The sequence below is a fragment of the Ursus arctos genome, unplaced genomic scaffold (genome assembly GCF_023065955.2).
Source record: "Ursus arctos isolate Adak ecotype North America unplaced genomic scaffold, UrsArc2.0 scaffold_32, whole genome shotgun sequence".
Taxonomy (NCBI): Eukaryota; Metazoa; Chordata; class Mammalia; order Carnivora; family Ursidae; genus Ursus; species Ursus arctos.
In genome coordinates, this window is record NW_026623008.1 from 15276886 (window position 1) to 15293592 (window position 16707).

A 16707-nucleotide genomic window follows, 5' to 3' on the forward strand; every position below is an offset into this window, starting at 1 on the left:
CCCAGCAGACTAGACTTCCAAGGGAAGAGCTGGCCAGGGGCTGCCATGGTAACAAAGGACACCCACCTATCACACTCTCCCTCAGGGAGCTCACAGCCTCATAGAACCCAGAGTAGGAAACTATTTGGGGTGATACCCAGACTGTGGTCTTTTTTTTTTCTTTTAAGATTTTATTTTTATTTATTTGACAGAGAGAGACACAGCCAGTGAGAGAGGGAACACAAGCAGGGGGAGTGGGAGAGGAAGAAGCAGGCTCCCAGTGTAGGAGCCTGATGCGGGGCTCGATTCCAGGACTCTGGGATCACGCCCTGGGCCGAAGGCAGACACTTAACGACTGAGCCACCCAGGCGCCCCCAGACTGTGGTCTTAAGTAACCTCGAATCACATATCGAGGAGGCTTTCCTTTTTCAGTTTCATTTCAGTCTATCAATCTATGAGATATCTCTAACACCTCCCTACCACTGGCTCAAAGTCTTTGGCAGGCAACAGATTCAAGCTAGAATTCGCTCAATCTATGGTCACGGTTACCTTCTATTTAGGGCAAATGAGATTGGCTTTCCATCTACCACAGAGATTTAATTCTAAAATAAATCGATGGGAGTTAAAAAAAAAAAAAAGGAAAAGTGCATCTCCTTGAAGAAGTATATCAGCCAGTAGGAGTGCGGGTGCTGACACACGGCGTGCCAACAGCTCTCTAGAGGTCAGCAAGAGGAAACACACTGTCCCCAGCCAGCGCCACAGACTCAAAACTATCCTGTGGAATCCATGTCCCACCTATTTCCAAAATACCCTAGAGATTTTTCTTTTTTTTTTTTTTTTTGGTCCAGGATCAAGTGGCAAAGGACCAGCTTAGGATAAAAAAAATAATTAACAACTTTGTTATTGTTTTTGGCGGGGACTGTTTTCCTCCCTCCCACCCCTCCCCCTGGGAAAACAATAATAGAAACAAAACTATTTGGACTCAGTTGATACTGTGTTGTTTTGCAACTAAGGTCTTAGGATATTTTAAGAGACAGTGATAAGAGAACAGTCAAGTCCTTCCACTCAGAGAAAGATGATGACTTGGGGCCACCAGTCCCAAGATTAGGGACCTGACTCCCAGCATCAGGACCCATTTTAGACCTTCAGATGCCTGAGCACTGTGGTGTCCCTTTCCAACCTCTTCTCATGAGATTAGAAGTATAAATAACATTAAACCACAAACATATACCTAACAGGTATACCAAAATTAAAACTAGTTTATACTTCTGTATTTTATTTTTGAAAGATTTTATTTATTTATTTGACAGAGAGTGAGAGAGAGAGGGAGAAGCAGACTCCCCTGCTGAGAAGGGAGCCTGATGCAAGGTCAATCCCAGGACCCCGGAATCATGACCTGAGCTGAAGGCAGATGCTTAACTGACTGAACCACCCAGGCGCCCCATGTTCTTGAGTTTTGTTTGGATTTGGGGAGATTCTTTTACCTTCCTGGTGTCCTGGGCACATTAGCCTAAACGCTGCTTGCTAAGGGAGGGTGGGGCAGGGTGGAAGTATGACCTAGCCCTGCCGGGGACTGCTGCTGCACCCAGGATCAGAATGTTGGTGTGTCACCTGTCAGGGTCACTCTGTGCTGGTAGTCTGACATCAGCCTTTTAGGCAGCGAGTCAGGACTTTGCCTTTTGTCCCGGGATTAGCTGGATTTTCAGCAAACAATCCCAGTTTACTCCACGCGCACGCTCTGTGTTGGGGACAAGGAGAGATCAGGAAACACAGGTGTAGAAGAAGAAAATAGTCTACCAGTCATTATCATAATGCAGAGTTGTGACGAGACACCTCACAGTGTATCAGAGCAGGGCAGGGCCCTAGACCATGCCTTGTCCAACCTTGTCATTTCATAAATAAGATTTCAGTGTTACCACCGGTTCCTGAAAAGGAGGGACTCAGGGCATCTGGCTGGCTCCGCATTAGAGCATGTGACTTTTGATCTCGGGGTCATGAGTTCAAGCCCCATGTTGCCCGTGGAGCCTACTTTATTTTTTAAAAATGTTTTTAAAGATTTCATTTGTTGACTTCAGAGAGATGTAGAGAGAGAGTGTAAGCAGGGGGAGGGGCTGAGGGAGAGGGAGAGAGAGAATCTCAGGCAGACTCCTGCGAAGCCCAGAGCCTGACATGGGGCTCAATCCCACAACCCTGAGACCATGACCTGAGCCAAAATCAAGAGTCGGATACCCAACCGGCTGAGCCACCCAGATGCCCCTTGTGGAGCAACTTGAAAAAAAAAAAAAGGGGGGAGACTAAGTGCATGTATAATTTAATTATAGACAGGTCCTAGCACACAGTAGGTGCTAAAAAAATCTTCATTGAATCTGAATAGCTCTTCATTGAAGACCTGTTGGAGGAGAGAAGAGGGCGGCACCCGATCTAGGTTGAGCTTCTTAGGCATGGTGGGGAGATTGTAGGGGAGGAAGAGAGCTAGGTAGAGCCACTCCCAGGCAGGTGGAATGTTTGCAGGTGAATGGTTGTCTGGTATACACTCGCTTCTGTATCGGCTCCTTTATCTAAGTGCAGAAGCACCAAGACTGGTGCTTGGAGGAAATCATTTCCTGAAAGTCCTACTCTGGCCCTGCTTTGACGTGTCATGACCAGCCCAACTCTGAGGCCAGGAGAAGGTCCCCCATTCTAAGGACCCTCCCGTGCTGCCCTCAGGAATGCAGTGCCCACGCTCCGGGGTGGGAGACCATAATGTTCTTTTCTAGAGGCCATTTTGGGCAAGTTGCTTTCTATGTCCTCCCTCCTGGGAAGATCAGGTGATACCGAGACAAGAAGAGTATTGTGGTGCGAACCAGCATTTGGAGTGTCCTTAAATGGATGGGATTCTGGTGCACGCTCTAGGCACATGCATGAGCACAGGCCTGCACATCCCCCAGTGGCTTTAAGCTGGAGAAATAAGGGGGTGGGTGCTTCTCTTCGCTCCCTGAAGAAATAAGGAAGTTGGATGATTTGTGGCTCCTCTTAGGGAGAAATGAGGAAGTGAATTTTCCCGGGTAGGGCATTTTTGGTAACACAAAACAAAAATTGGGGTAAGAGGGAATTGTGAGGCTGTAACTGGAAATTCCAGGGATCTCCAAGAGCCCAGGAAATTAAACTCTGCCAGGCCTCTTGTGCTGGAGGCAGAGACGGGAGAGGCGGAGACTGGAGCTACTCGCTCAGTGTCTCAGGCAGCAGGTCACTCTTACCTCAGTTTCTCTCTGAGTGACTGCGCCCTTCTCCTCCCTCCATGGTCATGCTCCACGTCCTCAGGTTCCGCCCGGCTCCACATGCCCCCCCCCCGCCCCCCCAAGGGGAACCTGACCTTCCCTCTCTCTTGATCTACGACTGCCCTCCCCTTGCAGTTTCTTAGTTCAGATGGAGTTAGAAGACAAGTCCAAGTTCTGGCTGAACTTGATGCAGTCAGCTGTGTCCAGGGGTTGCGCGTGCGCGTGCAGGGTGTCCTGGGCCGGCTACTTAGAGCAATGGGTACCGCAGTCAGGCTTCCCCCAGGACGAAGGAAATGGCAAGCAGGCCCTCTACATAAGTGTGGAGTGAGGACAAGAGTATGGTTTCTCACTTTGAGAATCAAGGAGTAAAAGTGGTTTGCAAGGAACAAAGTGGGATGAGGGAATCCCATCACTTGGGTGTCTAGCCCCACTCCCAAGCCCACCACTCCTTTGCCAAGAGCTGCCATGTCGGCACGGCGTGGCCCCGCCCCGTCCAGAGTTGATTGGCCCAGGATTGGCCATGTGACCTAGCTGGGCCAATCCGATTCTCTCTCCTGGGCACCCGCACTGCAACGCCTTCTGCACGTTGGTAGGCAGCCCTTGGGAAGGCGAGGTCCGGCTGCAAAAACTGGGAAGCAGGGAAGCGGGGAAGCTGGTCCTCAGGGAGAGGAACGTGAAGCAGGTGCAGAGAAACTCAGAGAAGGGAAGTGGTTTGGACTGGTGGTGACTTATCAAATCCCTGCCTCCAGTTTCTTCTGGAGGCCTGGCAGCCTCCCTGCCCTTGGCTGTCATGGACAAAGCTTTTAGTAAATTCCTCGTTTCTGTTAGTCCAGCGGGAGTGGTTTTCTGTTACCTGCAACTAGAATCCTCATTACAGATAGCTAATAAAATGATAATGGTAGTAGCTGATATTTACTGAATGCTTATTATGTACGATACACCCTTCCAAAGGGGTTTATATAGATTATCTTAAACTTCTCAACAATTCGATGTGGTATGTACTATGACCATTTCACAGCAGAAGGAACTCAGGTCACACCGCTCACTTGCTCAAGGTCACATACGTGAAGCCACATTTGAACCCATGCAGTCTGATTCAGAGTCTGGGTCACTATCTATCACTACAGCCTTTTCAGTAGAAGGTGCTGGGAGGTAGGGGCTCAGGCCTTCTGATACCAACTATCACATGCTTACTCCAGTTCTACACATACACAGAACAAGGCAAGCTGGAGGAGCTGGCAGCTGAGGTGAAGTGTTTGCCCTCTGCCCTCCCCTCAATACCACCCCCACCCTTAGAGATAGAGGAAGAGTCTGGAGTCCCTGGGTTTCCATGACACTGCACTTTGGGGTGGTAAAGATTAAACCACTGGCTTTCCTTCCTCTCAATATTTGGAGCCCTCAGGAACCACCAAGGAGGAGGCTGGAAAGGAGACTGAACTGTCCTGAAAGTGTGGCACATGGTCACTCTCACCTTCCAGGAGCACTTGCTGGGCACTTCGTGAATGAGCAGTAGTGCATCCTTCCTCTCCTACTCGGAGGCCGTGAGGCGCCACGGTCAGGGGCTCGGAATTGCGTGCCGACTGCCTGCTCTTGACTTGTTCTTCAAGCCTCCGTTTCATTATCTGTAGAAGGGGATCATTCATAATAATTCCTATCCAGAGGAAAAAATGAGATAATGCATCCAGGGGGTTTAAAATCCTGGTAGGGATTGGGAAAACGTTTACATGATTACATGAGAATAGCAGGGACCCTCAGTGTGTATCCTTTGATCCCATTCTTTTTTTTTTTTTTAAGATTTTTTAAAATTAATTTGAGAGAGAGAGAGAGAGCACAAGCAAAGGAAGAAGCGAAGGGAGAGGGAGAAGCAGACTCCCTGTTGAGCTGGGAGCCCGACGCGGGGCTCAATCCCAGGACCTGGAGATCATGACCTGAGCCGAAGGCAGACGCTTAACTGAATGAGCCACCCAGGTGCCCCCTATGATCCCATTCTTTAGAGTTTTTGTATTGTTTTGTTTTTAAATCTGGAAAGATAAATACCAAGGTGTTAAATGGGATATTTCTGTGTGACAAGATTACAGGGTGTTTTGATTTACTTTTTCCTTTTGCATTTAAACTTTCTAGCATAGGGGCACCTGGGTGGCTCAGTTGGTTCGGTATCTGCCTTTGGCTCTAGTCATGGTCCCAGGGTCCTGGGATCAGCCCCGGCCTTGGGCTCCTTGCTCAGCTGGGAGCCTGCTTCTCCCTCTCCCCCTGCCTGCCATTCCTCCTGCTTGTGCTCGTGATCTTTCGCTCTCTCTGTCAAATGAATAAGTAAAATCTTAAAATAAAATAAAATAAACTTTCTAGCATGAACGTAATGATTTATATATTTTAAAACAGATTGTACTTCACACATATAAAATACGTTTATTATTGTTTACTTCTAAGTGCTTTGGCAAGTATAAAGTCCTCCATAAATGCAAGCGAGTGAGTACTTGCCTAAGTCCTAAAGCCACTGCGTGGGGGGTATTTGTGAGTTGTCTCCCCAGCACTCACTCCCCTCTTCTTTCAGAGCAGACTGGGTGAACTGAATCCCATCCCATCTCCACCGGTGGGCCTGGATCGGCTTGGATCAGTCATTGTGGTGACTGTGTTAGGGAGTCCACGACGGAGGGCGGGTCAATCCTAAGACTTGTGTCTGTTTGGGGAAATAGATTTCTGCTCTTTTGGATATACTAAAGGTGATTTCTCTAAGCTGGCAACATTGGCCTGGGTGAGAATGAGACCAGGACGAGAAGGAGGAAGAGGAGCTGAGAAATGGAAAAAGAAAACCAGGTCCCGATTACATCACTGGGCCACTGAGAAACGCCTCTCTCCTGAACATAGACTTTTTCATTCCGTGTGCCAGTGAATTCCGTTTTCAGGACCAGTGTGAGAAGTGGAGTTTGTGTCAGTTACAACTTCCTAGCCGATAAAGAAACTGGGGCCAGAGATGGGACATTGTGAGTCGTAGACCCCAGAGTTTGTGGGGCTGAGGAGGTAGCGAGAGCATCGGGGGCCCCCAGGCTCTTGGCTGAGAAGCTGGCATTTCTCAAATAGCTGGTGGTGACAGAGTCCTTTGAATCTTAGAATTCAAGCCAGGTGCCTATAAGGCTGCTCTGTAAGGAGACTTGCGGGAAAATTTCCAGATTTTGGAATGGTTGTTCCTTTCTTGTAGTCATTAGTAAATTCCTGCAAGAGAGACAGGATTCCTTGGAAATAGGCCTGTTGGAAAGGAAGGAAGGAAGTGTGAGAGCTTTGCCAAGAGAAGCCCTTTCTACCTACAATCCAAGTTGATGGTGGGTCCAGAATTCCTGTTGAAAAGGGGAACTTTCTACGTCAAATTGTATTTAGTGTAAGCGCATGCCAGGAAGTGCGAGCCTTGGCAGGAGATAAAACTGAACCCCCCCAGGTCCCTCGCAAGCATATCCTGTCAGGCATTCTTTGTCTGATAAACACGCCCAATCCTACTCTTTTGCTTCTGCCGGGATGTAGCCTCGGGACAAGAGGCCGATCAGTGGTACCTCTCCACCCTTGCCATGGCTTTAAGATATCAAGGTGAAGGCCACCCGTGAAACCAAGGGCAGGGGGATGCACTGAGCCCAAGGCCAGTTGTCAGGAGATAGGCCATGTTCTGGATGCAAAGATGTGGCAATCTCTGGCTTGGGTGACTAACCCATGTATTTGACTAAAAGCAAATAGATTAGACACTTACTAAGCCTTTAAATGTAGAATTTAAGGTTGCTTATTCATAAAGCTCAATCTACCAATGTCGGCCTGCTATTGTCCACGCCCTAAAGTATCCTCAGGTTCCTGACTGCATCTAACAGGAAGTGAGAGGCGAAAGTGGTGCAGCCTCCAGCGGGAACATCTCCAAGTCCCATCTCAGATGTGTCCAGGGAAGACACGGAGGTGGGTAGATAGGCCGGGGCACAGGCAGGAGGACAGACAAATCTTCAGGGAAGATTTGATGAGAGATGATGAGAACCCTGTGTGTTGGGGCGGTGTGGAGAATGCGCTTTCCCTTGCTATCCTGGGGATAGCCAGCTTTTCTACTACTTATTAGAGATGGCTTCTCTCTTGCCTCCATTCTGGTAGTGCCACGGGACTGCGAAGGCCGGGCCTGCCTGAATCTACTCTGGCCTCTGGAATCCAGCCTCCAGAAGATGCCCTTGACCCTTCCTTTTGGCGTGCAGACTTCTCCAGGGCTGAGAATAGGAAGCAACACGCTCCCTTTCAGAGCTGGGAGCTCGGAGCTCAGAGCCTGCTCACAAGTCCTTTTAGAAATAAAGGACAAAATAGGGACATTGTTCCCTGGACAATGGGGTTTCTCACAAGCGGGCTTCCCCTTTTGTGTGGAGAGCTCCCTTTAAGAGCAGCTGGGACTGGCCTGTTCTTAGGGTACTGAGCTGCACGCTGCCAGCTAGGAGGGACCTGGAACTGGTGATGGAGCTGTGCTGTGAAAGGACACCTTGGGTTAGTACTGCCTGAAAGATTGGACTAAGAGAAGATGGGGGCTGGAGCAAGGACTAGGCTTCAGATGGGATTAAGGCAGGGGCTGGGGCGGGATTAGGGAATAAACCTAGCACTGGGGTGGAAGCCAGGGCGGGGACGAGGCTTGGAGGGGAGAATGGGTCCTGGGAGGGCATGTCACAGACAGCTCAAAAGCCCCGGCATCACACATAGGCAGCTCAGGTTCTCCTCTGACTGTCTGGGGGGCCTCCAGCTGGCTCTCTCCTGCCTTTCATCTTTGCTGCGGTGTCGTCTTCTGGCCCTTGGACACCTTATTTACTGGCACAGTCTGCCCCCACTTGGCACTCTTGTTCCTCCTTGTAGCTTTTTACCCACTCCCTTAACATCTAACGTACTCGATAATACACGTATCTATAACGCTTATTGTTTATTATGTCTTCCCTAAGCAGAATGTCAGCTCCATGAGGACAGAAATCTTTTATTCACTTGTGTCCCCAGTTCCTAGAACAGTGCCTGGCGCAGACCAGGCATCTAATAAATATTGGTTGAATGAACCCAGTTGTTAAGCTTCTCTGATCCGAGAGCTCCTGCCTTTGAGAAGCGAGGAGGGACATTCACCACGCAGCCTCAATGCCGCGGAGAGGAACAAGAGAGATCGAGTTTCCCACCAGGCTGGCGGGCACGTCCGCCAATGACAGCATGTATATGCCTCCGTCTCCTCACCTGTAACGTGGGAACGAAGTCCAGAGCACTCAATAGGGTTGTTGTGAGGAGTAAGAATAGATGGGTTAATAGGGACAAAGGACAGACCAGGACCTGTCACGAAGTCAGTTTTCAGTAGTGCTGGGCATCCTGTTTGTTTAATGAAAGTGCCTTGTCCTCAGTCTTCTCAGTTCATTATTCTAGAGTCGAAGGTGGGGCTGGAGGGGGCGCTGGGAGGCAACTGGCTGAAACTTCGGTCATGCCTGGGCTTGAGATAAAACGATCCTTCGAATACAAGGGTCAAAATAGGCAAAGCGTTTCCCACTCCCATCCCCTTTAAATATCCTCCTAGAGTTTGGGGAGTGTTTCCCCAGCCCCGTGTCAGAGCTGACACCTCACTCCCCCCCCCCCCCCCCCCCCCCCCCGGCAAGAAATAAACCTCGGAGTTGGCGTCTCTTCTTTCTCTGTTCTTTCTCCTTCCTCCCTCTCCACCCAGGGCTTGACCCACATGTGCCCCCCATCAGAGCATTTCCCACTGCAGGAGGCCCCCCAAGGGGCAGTGGAATTGAGAATTAAAACTCTGGGCCTCCTTGCCTTCTCACCTCCAACTTGGCGTTTTTTGTTTTTTAAGATTTTATTTATTTGACAGAGAGAGATTGAGAGTACAAGCAGGGGGAGCAGCAGAGGGAAAGGGAGATGCAGGCTCTCCGCTGAGCAGGGAGCCTGACACGGGGCTCAATCCCAGGACCCCGGGAGCGTGACCCGAGCTGAAGGCAGATGCTTAACCATCTGACTGAGCCACCCAGGTGCCCCTGAAACTTGGCTTCTGATGCCTGGTAAACTTCAGGCCTTGCTAAAAGCAGGGAGCTCAAAGCATGCTCTTAATAAATATGGAAAAAATGAATGAGTAGAAAAAAATAGAAAAAGCCCCAGCTTTGATCCTGACCTTCAGGTAAATAACATCTTTGGCCTTCAGTTTCCTCATCTGTGGGGATTATCAATACCTGCCTTGTCCACCGCACAAAACTCGTCGGGGGCGCCTGGATGGCTCACTTGGTTGAGGGTCCGACACTTGTTTTCGGCTCAGATCATGATCTCAGGGTCCTGAGATCCAGCCCCACATCAGGCGTGATGGGCTCAGCGTGGGCTCAGGCGGGGAGTCTGCTTGAGATTCTCTCCCTCTCCCTCTGCCCCTCTCCTTGCCCGTGCTCTGTCTCTCTCTTTCATTCTCTCTCGTTCTAAAATAAATAAATCTTAACAAAAAAAAACTGTTGTGAGGATCATTAGATCATTAGTTCTTAGAGCAAAGAGAGCTTGGAGGTCAAACAGTCCAATTTGCTTATTTTTCCGACAAGGAAACAGAGCCCCCAAGACAAGGTATGTATAGATTTGGAGAAACCTAATGTAATGAATTGCTTACAACCAGCCAAGGGTCCTGGAATCCTGGAATCTCAGCTGGACTTAGAGATTGTCAGTCCAACCAGCCAGAGGGCATCTGAACTGAGGCAGGAAGAGTGACCTTCTCAGCCCCCCCCCGGAAAGCTAGGGCAGAGTTGGAGGGTGGGGTTCCTGATTTCCCACCCAGGCCTCCTGGCTGCTACGCTGACAGCCCCAGGAGGGGAGGTACCCAGGAAGCAGGGGCAACGATGGCTGCTGGGTGTCCCCTGCCCCCACCTAAGTTGAATTTTCCTTGCGGGACAAAGCCCAGGAGCAGGATAGGAGAGGTAAGGGAGGAAGGTGGCAGGGCTGCCCAGGCAGCGGTTCCTCTTGTTGATAACCCATCAGTGGACTCCCAAGCTAGGGTGGTACCTTGGGGAAAATCACCCAGACACAGAGGGCCCAAAGCTGGCCATGTGGTGCAACTAGAAGAGCTGTTGCCTTGGCTTTGGGGAGATCAGAAGTCAGGGGCAGGTGCTGGGGACTCATGATAGGTGGGAAGGGCTTCCCCCAATTTCCTGCTGGCTCAGCCTCCCAGCCTCTGTCCAGGCTGCGACAGGCAGACTTTCCATGCCTGCGGGTTTGCCCCCGGCTCACTGATGATGACACCATCTCAAGCTTCCTGGTATCACTAAACCCTTCCTTGGCGTTTGTAAGCAACGACAGAGCCCCTCCCGGATTCTGGGCTCAGTTCTGGATGTTTTTCACCCACAGCGTCTTATGCAAAAGTGTTGTATTTCTTATACCTCACCCATTTGCCATCTCCATGATTGTCACCATAATAACCTGACCCATGAAATACATAAATAAATAATATTTACTCAATGTTTTGATCAACTTTTTAAAAAACTTATGTCAAAAAGGAAACTTTGGGGGCGCTTGGGTGGGTCAGTTGTTAAGCGTCTGCCTTTGGCTCAGTGCGTGATCCTCGTGTCCTGGGATCCAGCCCCCGCATCAGGCTCCCTGATGGGAGCCTGCTTCCTCCTCTCCCACTCCCCCTACTGTCGCTGACTGTCTCTCTCTGGCTGTCTCTCTCTGTCAGATAAATAAATAATTTCTTAAAAAAAAAAGGAAGAAAGTTTGTATCATTCCTATAAATAAAGAAACATTATCAATCGCTAAAACTACAGGAAGAAAAACAAATACAGAGACATTCCTGGTTTCTGGTGCCAGGCCCCAGTTCTGGCTCCAATCTTACTGATAAAGCATCTGCTCTTTCTGGGCCTCTGTTTTCTCTTCTGTAAAATGGGATTGTTGGGAGATACTATATGCAGGATGCCTGGCCCTGAGCTGCCATGGAGCAAATAACGGGGTTCTGGGCTGGTATCGGTTCTGCTGGTGCTGACAAGGTCTCCCCTTGGCTCTGGACTTGATCCCCTTCTCACCTTCAGGAAAAGGTGGCTGCGGGAAAATTGGGGCTTAGATACTGAGGATGGCAGGGATCTGGGGGACCCAAGATGACTGCCTTCAAATCTCTGCCTGTTGTGGGTTAGAGGCACAAATTGCTCCAGGCAGCCCTAAGGGTCACTAAGAATACCCTTTTCTTGGGAGGCTGTGAGTTCTTTGTCACTGGAATCATTCAAACCGAGCTTAGGGGTTTGGCGGAAGATTATCAGAATTCTAATTCAGTCTGCTTCTCAGGGAAAGGGTGCAAATCCTCCCCACACCTGCGCGTGGGGGGGCTGGTCCCTGGGGAGCAGGGATGGGGCCTATAGCACTCAGCATCTGCTGCTGTCCACCCCCCTCACATTTATCTAGAATTTTAGAGTTTCCTGTGTACTTTTCAACCACTGTCTCATATGACTCTCCCAGCACGTGGTGCGGGAAGCCAGGGGGGACAGTGTCTGCCGGCTGAGCAGCAGGGATCCACAGGGGCCGAGTGACTTGTCCAAGGTCACCAGGGTGGAGTGTTGAACCCCGGCTGTCTGACTCCATTGCCTGGAAAGTGTGGCTTCCTCCTCTGTCACCCAGGAGGCTTGTGCCTCGGACTCTGGCTGGGACAAGTCAGCATGAACCCTGGCTGGCCCCTTCCCTCTCAGGAGAGAAGAGGTAACAGCCCCTGTCCAGCGGAGGCTCCCCTCCGGAAGCCACCCCTCCTAGGTCATCCTCCGCTTCCTTTGGCCCTAGCCAAGGAGACAGTCCGAGGGCAGGGAAGAGAACCAGCAGGGAAGAGGGCTAGCGGTCTGGGCTGAAGTGCGAGGAGAGAGAGGGCAGGGAGAGTCAGACACACAGGTGAACAGTGACAGAGGACACGTGGATAAAGATGGATAGAAATATGGAGAGACCCGAAGAAAGCCAGGTAGACAGACACAGACAGACACACAGAGAGGGGCAGACAAGACCGAGGGCAGGAGGAAGACCACAGAGACAGAGAACGAAGTTGGAGCCAAAGATAAAGAAGACTGGGATACGCGCGCAGAGGCGGGAATCCGCCCGACCTCGCAGAGCGGGAGGGGCAGAGGCCCCGCGGGAAGCCTGGAGGTGGAGAGGGCCCGGGAGCGCGCGGGACTGGGAAGGAGCAGGCAGCTGCCGCACCCCTCCATCCCTCCCGGAGCAGCCGGGCGTGGGGGGCGGGGAGGGGGGGGCGGCCCGCTTCCCGGCAGGGGGCGCCCTGGCCGCGTGGCCCGGTTGGCCGGCCGAACGCCGGCGGGGGCGGGGCGGGGGCGGGGAGGGCCGCGGCCCGGGCTGGGGCCGGCGGCGGGGGCGGGGGCGGGGGCGGGGGCGGGCTGCCCCGGCTGCTCTCCGGGCCCCTCGGCCGCCTTTATAAGCCCGCGGGGGAGGTGGCCCCGGCAGCGTTGCGCTCCCGCCACTCCGCGCCGTCGGTCCCAGCGCACCGACCCCACGTCGCTTGTCCCAGGACAGCTCCTCGCCCACGAGCTCTGCTCAGGTAATGACTCGGTGCCGTCCCCCGGCTCTCCGGGACCCCTGGGGACGTGGTCGATCCCGGCCCCTCCTACATCCTCTGCTCGTCGGGGTTGGCGGCGAGGATGGATATAAATGTCAGGGCGCGGACCTCCGCGCCTCCACACCACCCAGGGCAGCTCATTCGGGACCCTCAGGCACCTGTCCCGTTACCGTCTCGCGCGCATCCGGGGCTCCCGGCAGCGCGCCGAGCCGGGCTGGAGGTTGGACGTGGCGCCCGCGGGGACCGCGAGCTAAGGGGGACCGTGTTCGGGGCTGCGGCTGTAGCCCTGGGGTCTCCTGCCTCCGGGTCTCTGCCCGGGACTTACACCTTGCATCTACGCGCCTCTCCCGGGTGTCCCGTGACTGAGCAGCCCCGATGATACCCCCTTGGTGGGAGATCAAGAGACTCAGGCTGCCAATCCCAGCAACCAACCTGGTGCCCTGCCAATGCCTCCCACCGGGGAACCTCTGATCACGCCACTGCCGCCTGGGGAGGAGGCTGGTGTGTCCCTGTGGGGTCCAAAAAGTAGTTTGGGCCAGAACCCGGATGAGTAGAGGGAGGGAGGCGCTGGGCGTCCGGGAGCCGCATGATGGGGGTGGTGTGGGGAGAGGGGACATCTCGCGAGTGGGTGTTTGGGAGTTGGGGTGGACACAGCAGCCGTGAGGGCAAAACTCTGGAGCCGTCGAAGGCGAGGGAGCCTACGACTCCCCTCTGGCTCTGCCATCACCTCTGGCAGTGCTCAGGTGAGTGGGTCGCCCAGAGTTGGTTCCCATGCCCAGTTTAACTAAAAAACAGTTCAGTGCCTGGTCACAATGATGGGAGTGGAAGCTGAGAAAAGCCCTGTCATTGTCCCTTCTGACCCTTTCCCAACACATAATGGGGAGGGGGCCTTTACAAAGGCCTCTGGCTGGAGGAGGAAAACGCTAGAGATCAAAAGAGGGGGCCGTTCTCAGGCCAGAAAGGGCTTTGGGGGGGGGGGGAGCCGCAGGTGGGCAGGCTTCCCAGGGAGTCAAGGGTTGGTTCCCACACTAGCCAGGATGACAGCTGTTCATTGAGTTCCTGCTGTGTGCCAGGCCTGCTCCAACAGTTCGCATGCATCATCTGTTTTACAGAGGGGGAAACTGAGGCTTACAGACATTAAGCAACTGATGAGATTAGGATTCGAACCCAGACTCTAACCCACCCAACCTTAGCTTCCCGATTCCACCCTACCCCTCAAGAGGCAAAGGAGCAGAGCCTCAGGTCCGACTCTCTTCCTACCCACCCTCCAAACCCGCTTTCTCCAAATGTTCAGTCCTCCCCACCTGTGTTGTCCCCACGCCACCTACTCTGCTCCCTGCCCATCTTGGCCCTCTGTCCCTTTTTTTCTTCCTGAACTTCATGCCCCTGAATTCACTAAGCAGAAGAGGTCCCTGAATACAGCTCCCCAACTTCCCTGCCCATGGAGTGAGACAGGTGTGAGTGTCCAGTATGCCTCGTGTGTAAGACTCCTGGGAGGAATAAAACTGAACTGAGGCCAGAAACAAAATACTTTTTTCCAGCAAATATGAAGCTTTGCGCCAAGCCCTGTTCTAGGTGCTGGCCAAAGAGCAATGAAGAGAACGGAGCGATATTTGGACATTCACATAGAATTGGAATCAAGGAATTCACAAAGGAGATTAAAATGCAATAACACATGTAAGATTGGTTGGCCAGCGTTTTGTTCTCACTAATAGAACAGGCAACCTAGCTGTGTGACCTGAGACGAGTTCTGTCCCCTGTTGTGCTTCAGTATCTTTAAGCTGAGGACATCAATAAACTACCTACCGGTGGTCAGTTCTGGGTACGACTAATGCGTGCAAGGTGTTTAGCTGGTGTCTGTGCTTCAGAAAATGTTGGCTACGGTCAGCTGTAATCTCAGCAAAAAAAAATGCAACCCTAACCCTGGGTGTACGGTTATGTCACTCACTGCCCCTGATTCCTGGTCACCCACCTTCACCTGGGCTCTGCCGAGTCTCTGATGGGCTGCCCTGGAGGATGGCACGGTGCCTTTGCCCGTACTCAGAAGCCACCTCCTGTCATCCTAGACACGGCCTTGGTCAGGAGCCTGGAGCTCTGTGCTGGGCACAGGTTTGGGGCTGTTCTCTCTGCAGGGCCTCCCACCCTCTGCCTGTTCTTCTGCCTCACTGGGTCCTAGCTTGGAAATGGAGTGAAACAGAACTCAAGCCCTGCCCGTCCAGCGGCTAACATATCCGACATTCCCTGGAAGCTAGATGCTGGCCTCGCCTTATGTTTCCTATGAGGAAACTGGTCTTAGGAGAAGGGATTTGCCCGAGGACACACAGATGCTACCGGCGGAGCTGGGGTGAGGGACCAGGTAGCGAGAATTCCAAGTCCAATGATCTCTGTGTTCTACCCGTCTCTGGGGATAAGGTCCTCTTAATCTAGGAGTAGAATCCAGTAGCACAGCCCAGAGTTTGCCTGGAAACAGGCCCAACTGAAGTTATCGATACAAACCCCAGAGCTCGAAGAGAGCATTTCGGGGAGAGTGAGCAAGCTGGGCTAAGAACCAGCACTCAGAAATCTGCGCGTGGCCTGGCCGCAGGAATGCTGACTCAGCTTTCCCAGGGCAATGTAGTCACAGGCAGGCTGGAGCTGGGCTGGGCCGTATGGCTTCATTTTTTTTTTTTTTTTTTCCTTCTAGAGGTATCCTGACTTTTAGAGGACTGGGGGCAGTAGCTTGCTGGGGACAGTAGATTGGAGGTTCATTCCCAGCTTTCCTGTGTGACCCTGAACGAGTCACTTTCCCTCTCTGAGCCACAGAGAGGAAATCATCTGTAATGTGGGTTAATAATGTGTACTTTGCAGCTGCTTTGAGGCGCCAGCAAGATCGTAAATGGTTTTCCAGCACTGAGATGAACCAGAGTTGGTGGCTGAGAAGTTCTGTGTTCCCGGGTATTTTCCTGCACCACTAGCAGGGGATCCATAGGGCCTGAGAGAGGCTCTGTTTAGGTAAAAAGGCCCGGACAGCCAGGGAGATCCTGGCTTTGGGGTCAGCATCTTGGGTTCCAGTCCTCGCTGTGCGACCTGAGGCAAATCACTTGGTCTCTCTGAGTGTTGGGTTCACAGTAGGCCCTTAGTAACTTTGATAGAATGAATGTTCAGTGTCCAAAGAATATTCAAGAACAGCCTCTATATTTTTCACCTTCCCATACCACCCCCCAACATTTCATGATTGCTCCCAGAAAAAGTTCATGCTTAAAGTTTTCCATGCTGAAATTCTCAACCTCACTGTGGCATGAAATCAATTGTTTGCATTTAATTTGACTTCTCAAATTAAGGGGTAAAATTTGAGATGAGGGTAGGGGGTTGGGGAGGAGATGAGGAAAATGAAGTTAAACCAGATGTGTTTTTGTTTAACTGTTGGATGGTGGTTAAACTGCCTGAGTCTTACCATGGTTCTTTCTGGATTCCAGTAACCAGGAGTCAGGTTTCACTAAAAATTGTAGTGTTCCTTCCCAGCGAATGTGGGCTTGCCCTCCCCATTATTATTATTATTATTATTATTATTCTTTTATATTCGTCTGCGACCACGAAGTACGGAGCAGTGAGAATACCTCATAGATGCCTGGGATTTCAGAGCTGGAAGATGTTTAGAAGCTGGCTTGGTCAACTGGCTGCTTGCAGACCAGGGGGACTGAGGTTCAGAGAGGGGAAGGAGCTCAGCCAGGGTCACCCAGCTGCTTAGGGCAGAGCTGGACTGGGAATTCAGTCTCTCTGCTCTGAGGTCCAGGACTTTGCCAAAAGGAACCACTGTCTTGAATTTGGGGTGTCTCATGTCCATAGTACATCCGTAGTGTATCTATTTTTTGAAAAGAAAGAGTTATTCAGGGAGGATGCAGACAGCGTGGATTGGTAGGAAAAAGATCTTCAATGCAGGAGAGCAGGGTTTTAGTC

At 51.8% G+C, this 16707-nt stretch overlaps 1 protein-coding gene across 1 annotated transcript in view; it reads left to right on the forward strand.

The window, feature by feature from the left end:
- Positions 1-12583: 12583 nt before the first annotated feature.
- ALPL (alkaline phosphatase, biomineralization associated) overlaps positions 12584-16707 on the forward strand; it is a 51445-nt gene continuing 47321 nt past the window's right edge. The window contains exon 1 of the mRNA XM_026517131.4: positions 12584-12753. The gene's annotated coding sequence lies outside the window, so the exon portion shown is untranslated. The remainder of the gene's footprint in view (positions 12754-16707) is intronic.